Source organism: Mytilus trossulus, chromosome 2 (assembly GCF_036588685.1).
Source record: "Mytilus trossulus isolate FHL-02 chromosome 2, PNRI_Mtr1.1.1.hap1, whole genome shotgun sequence".
Classification (NCBI taxonomy): domain Eukaryota; kingdom Metazoa; phylum Mollusca; class Bivalvia; order Mytilida; family Mytilidae; genus Mytilus; species Mytilus trossulus.
In genome coordinates, this window is record NC_086374.1 from 35,897,410 (window position 1) to 35,904,305 (window position 6,896).

At 32.5% G+C, this 6,896-nt stretch overlaps 1 long non-coding RNA gene across 1 annotated transcript; it reads left to right on the plus strand.

Moving 5' to 3' along the window:
* Positions 1-1,912: 1,912 nt before the first annotated feature.
* On the plus strand, positions 1,913-4,897 carry LOC134705079 (uncharacterized). The gene is made up of 3 exons (XR_010105474.1): positions 1,913-2,051; positions 3,228-3,289; positions 4,063-4,897. It is a non-coding gene; the product is annotated as an uncharacterized LOC134705079 (long non-coding RNA).
* The last annotated feature ends 1,999 nt before the right edge of the window (positions 4,898-6,896 follow it).

Below are 6,896 nucleotides of genomic sequence, written 5' to 3' on the forward strand. Positions count from 1 at the left end.
AGCACCGAAGTGTTGACTACTGGGCTGGTGATACCCTCGGGCTAAATGGCTAGTTTTTATTATAAAACTTATGTACATATACTTTTTTTCTCCAGAAAATTATATAATTTGTCTAAATTTAAAAGAAACTTACTTTTTTTTAATTGCTTGCTTCCAGCAAACAATTCATCGACATGTTTCCGTAACTATGCAGCGTGACCTTTCTCGTAAATCCGGTGATCGCAATACGCAAGTGCGAATGGAAACCAAACGTTAACATCGCTCCGTCATCAAGATAAAGTATATCTTCTTGTACCTGTTATACACGTAAAATATAAAATTGAAAATGGAAATGGGGAATGTGTCAAAGAGACAACAACCCGACCATAGAAAAGACACTAGCAGAAGGTAACCAACAGCTCTTCAATGTAGCGAGAAATTCCCGCACCCGGAGTCGTCCTTCAGCTGACCCCTTAACAAATTATACACCAGTTCAGTGATAATGAACGCCATACTAAACTCCAAATTGTACACAAGAAACTAAAATAACAATAATACAAGACTAACAAAGGACAGGCGCAAAAATGCTACGGGGTTAAACATGTTTATGAGATCTCAACCCTCATCCTATACATCTAGCCAATGTAGAAAAGTAAACGAGTCTGATGTCAGAAGTAGTAACCAAAGAAAAAAACAAACAAAATGACAACAGCTCCAGACTTCAATTAAACTGATTGAAAGGTTATGATTTCATCATTTGAATATCAGGCACGATCCTTCCCGTTAGGGGTTTAAAATCATACCATCATAACATATATGAGAAGAACAATACCCGTGCATACCTAAATATCCATCTTCTTTGTTGATTGTTTACAAACGGGTGGCAATCGATAAACTTCGGCTTCAAGCAGGATCTTTAATAAACTGCCATATTTTCACAGCAGCACTGACCTATTGAAAAAAAGATGACGAAATTTAAGCGAAAAAAATGATAAAAATAGTGCACAAAAGACTTAGTTAGTGATATATATGCATTGGTTCAAGAATTGGATTTATATTATTTTTCATCGGTCACTTGTTTCATATGACTTTAACATTTTAAACAAAGTACGAAGCAAGTTTAAACAAATCTGAATCATTATAAATCCGAGAGTTGATCATAGAGGTTAAATTTGATTACAGCATGTAACAAAACAAAAGATATTTTATCAAGCGATTTACTACTTAATCTAGAGATGAGCAGCCGGACCCAGGGCGCATGACACTTTCACTACACGAGGCATTGGATATATTGTCCCATTCTGATCAGACGTGGCTGAGTACTTATACATCCGGCAAAACCAAAACGGATGCCGCTTTAATGGTTTGGCACGGGTTTACCCTTGGTCTGAAGAAAACTGAGGTGACCATATTTCCATTTCACATTCACCGTCGGGATTGTTGTTACATGGTTGCTGAGTTGAATAGTTTGTGTATTTTAATGTATAATTGCTCGCCATTGAAAATCTACCACATTATTATGAATGGTATATTGAAGTACCTTTTTTAGTTAGTATGCATACTGTTAAATGTATGAGTATGTGCTCTGGGAATTTTCTATGAAATTGTGATGATTTTTTACTATTTTAACTTGACACTCGTATTCAATTTTTAATTGACAGTTAGCAACGGGATATGGATTTTTAGTGTGAATCGTGTTTCACAATTTGTATTTTCTTATTTTGCCTTCGGCACAGGTGTTTTCTGTCTTTCTAGTTTGAAATAATATAGATTGCTCCCATCTGTCAATTTTTTTTTTGATTATTTTTTTTGTTTAACATAAATAATGTCCAAATACAACAAGTATTACACCTTCAAAAAAGAAAACACAACATACATGTGTAGTTGTAATATGTACACTAGCTGAATTTTAGACATGTTTTATACTCAATACAGACAGATTTATGTTATAATATATCCCGAGGGGTGCCATTTACATTAACATCCTGAACCAGTCCAATACAATGGTTGAAGCTTTATACTTTCTGTTTGAAATTCACGAAAACTATTGGATAATTGACAATTCGTAAAAGGTAATTTTAGTTGGTTAAACTTCAAGCTTTATTTTCGCGAAAACATTTTTTTTTCAGTGTTTTTTAATTGGCTATTCGATTATGAACGTGATAATGGTGTCTATGATAAACCATTCGTTCGAGAAAGTAAAAATGTAATACATGTATTTTTAATTATCAAATGTTCACTGGATTACACTGCAACTTAATTGTTTGTATTTGACGCATATTGGTTGACAAGAAACATGTGAAAAAATAGCTAACAATGGCTTAAGAAATAATTATGAAGAAAGTGAACATTAGTTGTTTTTTATTCGTTCATTGGATAACTTTCACTTCTTTTAAAGCTTCACACTATACTCCCCGTACGGTACTCTGTTGTGATTGGTCTCGATGTCTTTGTCTTCAAGTCCCGTCGATTTGACTGCGCTGCGGGATATAATAATTCACATCTACAGTCGTTCTGAAAATGACATTTTAATAACATGAAAGAAGGCTTCAAGTGGATGGATTTTTTGCAAACTAAAACGTGTCCCTATCCATCAGACACGTCTTTTCAGTGCATAGAATTCAACATGTAAGCAACAAGAATTACACAGGCAAATTTCACTCACATGAATTTCACCTCAAACGAGTTTATACATGAAACTCACGTGAAATCAGTTTTTGTGAGTTCACATGAATCTCATGTGAAACTGATGTGAATTTCACATGAAAATCACGTAAACTTTTTTCATGTGAAATTCACATGAATTTTCAAAATAGATAAATTCAAATAACATCTAAATTTTCAAATTTAATTAAAATCATGAAAAATATCAAAAGTTTTTGTTGTAAATTTCACGTGAAATTCATGAGAAAAAATTCACATCAGATTCATGTGAATCTCAATTCACATGAACATTTTCATGTGAGTTTGATGTATAAGCTCGATTTAGGTGAATCTCATATGAAATTTTTCATGTGAATTTGATGTGAGCAAATTTTGCCTGTGTACACCGTAACAGATTGTCTAATGCGATTTCCTAGAATAGGGCTATAGATATTAACATTTAGGCCGCATAACTTACAAAGATTCTCAAAACATATGCCATATGCGATACTTATACACATTGATAAGGAGTCTGATCGTTTTGTAAGTGCTATAACTATTTAACTGTAGTCTTAGATTTTCAGGTTTCTAAAATTTATTTTCAGAGATTACATTTCCTGACGTGTTTAATACATAGACGTTTCTGTTCGGAGAATGATGGTATATGGTATGTATTTTGACCACTTGCAATAAAATCATAAACATTTAGTTTGGGCGAATGTGTTTTGTTAAATCATAATTGCTGGTAGCTGTGTAAGGTTCAGAAAACTACGTGTACATGTTGCATAACTACTATGTGTATCGTTATATATTGTCTGCATTTTAAGGTTCCGGGTTAAATGTATGGCACTATAAAATGTCATACAAGTATGTGGTAAGATGTATCCTGGAAAACTAATGAAAGGAGGGACAGTCACTATGAATGATAACCTTCTCATTTCTTTTACAAAGGTTCAAGTTAGTCATTTCAGTGATAAAACCTTTCTTAATTTAAATTCTTTTATATAGGATAAAAATCAAAAATCAAAATCAAACGAATTTATAACAAACCTGTCAGGGCTTTAAAACTTACATTGTATATACTTATATATTAAATAACACAATCATTAAAAGAATCGAGATCACCCCTAGCTTTTGGTTGGGTTCGTGTTGTTTATTGTTTATTTTCTATGTTGTGTTATGTGTACTATTGTTTGTCTGTTTGTCTTTTTCATTTTAGCTATAGCGTTGTCAGTTTATTTTCGATTAATGAGTTTGACTGTCTGTCCCTTTGGCACCTTTCGTCCCTCTTTTTCAATATATTTTTTGAGAAATTTCACACCTGCAAATAAAGGACCATACAAGTATCTGATTTGTTTTTAAAAAAACTTCATATAATACATAAATATTAACTATTGTAACTATTTATTTCAGTTAAAACATTTTTGTTTTGTTTTACAGATAAATCGACACTGAAACAAAATTTCGATGCAACTGAACTTACTAGAATCTTTGACATTACAGATAGCGGGAGGGTGATAGATACACCGAGCAATGCCTTTATGTTGGGTCTATCTGTCCTAGGATTTATTTTGGCGATGTCTATCATGATAGCCATACTAAATGCTTTCGACAGAATACGATGCAGATAAATATTATAGTGCCATTAGTGGTCGATATTACCATATTGCAAACACATTACGTGTTCGGTGTTTAAACTGCAAAAAGAATCACAGGTTTTTAAAATGGACAATATATAATTGATTATTTTGATCCATATTAAGGAAAGAATACAAAGTCACGTTGGACACCAACTTTATTGAAAAATAATTGTCTTCGAATTTGGTTGCAAAATTCAGCGTGTATATACAGGACGACGGTATTTTACTGTTTGTAATTCGTCTCCTTAAAAAAATGGTTCTAATAAACATGTGCTACTAACACTGACACTTTCAGTGTTTCATAGAAATCCATTGACGGCATTTTTTCGGGCAGGGTGTCTGTGCTTTGTAACAGAGGATACTTATTAGATCCGGGATCTTGTAAAGAGATAAAAAGATGATGATAATTTTAAACTATCTATATTCAAATCATCTTATGAAAAGTTACCATTTCAAAACTATCATAAAATCTTTAAATATTGTTTTTTATTGGTATCTATACTGATTTTATTGTCAGTAAATTAAAATCAAACTGAATATATTGTTTTTAATACATATGCACATTGAATATAGTCTACAATCTGTAGATACCTGTATCTTGGCTTTGTACAGACAGGGACGTGTTTTTCTCTGAATTTTATTGACGTCATTTCAATAAATTTGTTGGATATGTATACTGATTGATATTTTTAGTCTTAGATGCATGATTTTTTATGAGTTGTTTTTTGCCTTGAACTAGCTGTCAGTAACTTCCAGCACTCTCAGATATATACCTGTATGTCTTTTTGTTGTGGGGTGTACAATTACCCTGCCACGTTCACACTAGGTTTTTGATATACATTTTGTATATGTATTTCTACTTTGAATCCATCTGATTAGTTAGCCCTTTTCAACTGTTTTTATAGTTTGTGTTTAAGTTGTTATATTTCCCCACTATCCAAGGTTAGGCGAGGATTGGTTTAACCCCGCCACATTCTATGATTGTCTGCCCTAAGTTAGGAGCCTGTAATTGCGTGATGGTTGTTGTTTTTGGCCTTAGTATCAATGATTGCTTTGTATGGTGTGTTCATGTGTTGTGTTGTGCTGTTGCACCACTGTCCCAGGTTAAGGGCACGGTTTAGTGCCATCTAACTAATTTAATTCACTATAATATGTCTGTCTGAGCCTGTCCCAGGTAAGGGAAAGTTTGTAGGATGAGTAAATCAGAAATTCAGAATGTTAATAAAAATTTGGAAAAAAAAGTTAACATGTTACAAGGAAAAACACAAAGCATCAGTGATAAAATAAAACTTTATGACCTGGAAACATCTAAATTACAAAAAAGCTTTATTGAGGAGGAAAATCTCTGTAACCAAATTACCCAAATGTTAGATGAAGATCAAACAATTCCAAAAACAACATGTGAAACAATATTACAGGAAAATACACATGAACTAGAACAGCCAATAAATGCTGATATAAATGAAGAACCTCAAAATCCTGAGTATGATACCCAACCAAACTTCCCATTATCGGGAAGTAGAGTTTTAATTGCAGGAAGTTCAGTCCTAAAAGGAATTGACCCATCTAAATTAAAAGATTATATAGATGTTCATGTTCACAGAGGTGCAAATGTACTAGATTTATACGAAGACATAAGAAGTATGGATCTGAGTTCATACAATACAATGATAATCCATGTAGGTGGCAACGATGCAAGTAGCAAAATGAATGTACAACAGTTTGTGGACATTTTCCAAGAAATCATTAATCATGTAAGATGTCAAAACTGTCGACCAATTGTTTCTGGAATTTTGCCAAGGATACGATGTGATGTCACCGAATATGACACAATCCTAAAAGAAATGTGTCATTATAATGATGTCAAATTCATATCAAATTATGAATCTTTTGTCTACAAAGATGATCATATAGCTAAATCATTTTACACCACAGATGGCATTCATCTGAATAGATATGGAACCATAAAGTTGTTGGCAAATGTTAATAAAGTAATTAAAGTATTCAAAGGAAAACCAATACAGCATCATTTCCACCAACAAAACAGAAATAGATATCAAAGTTCCAGTCACCAATATTACACAAACAACTTCAAAAGGAGCCCTACAAAACCAAGATATCAATCTCGGAGTAACTTGAATACAACAGATAGAAGACATTTCAACCATCCAGGAATCAACCCAAGAAACGTAAAGGACAGTAATGATCTCTATATGAACTCTCGTGACTCGTGGGGAAACATTAATGAGCTAAATACACAAAATGTAGACAGAGCACCATTTTTTAACTATCATTCACCAAACTCTGTACGTAAGTCAGATTATGTTCATAGGTAGCATTTAGCTTGTTCTAGTTTTTCAAACAGATATAATATTTTAAATCTGTTATGTGATAAATGTAGTAGTATACAATGCTCATGTTGTATAAAAGACATTGATAATATAAACAACAGTAATAATAATAAATGGAGAAAATCTCAAAAGAGGCATACAAAGGGTAAAAATAAAACACCTAGTTCTGTAAATAAAAGTACAAATAATGAGGCAAGTTGGTTATTTAAAAAAGGGTTTAAACTAGGTTGTTTAAATATTCAACATTTACAACCAAAAATTGAAGAAATAAAATTTCTATTAA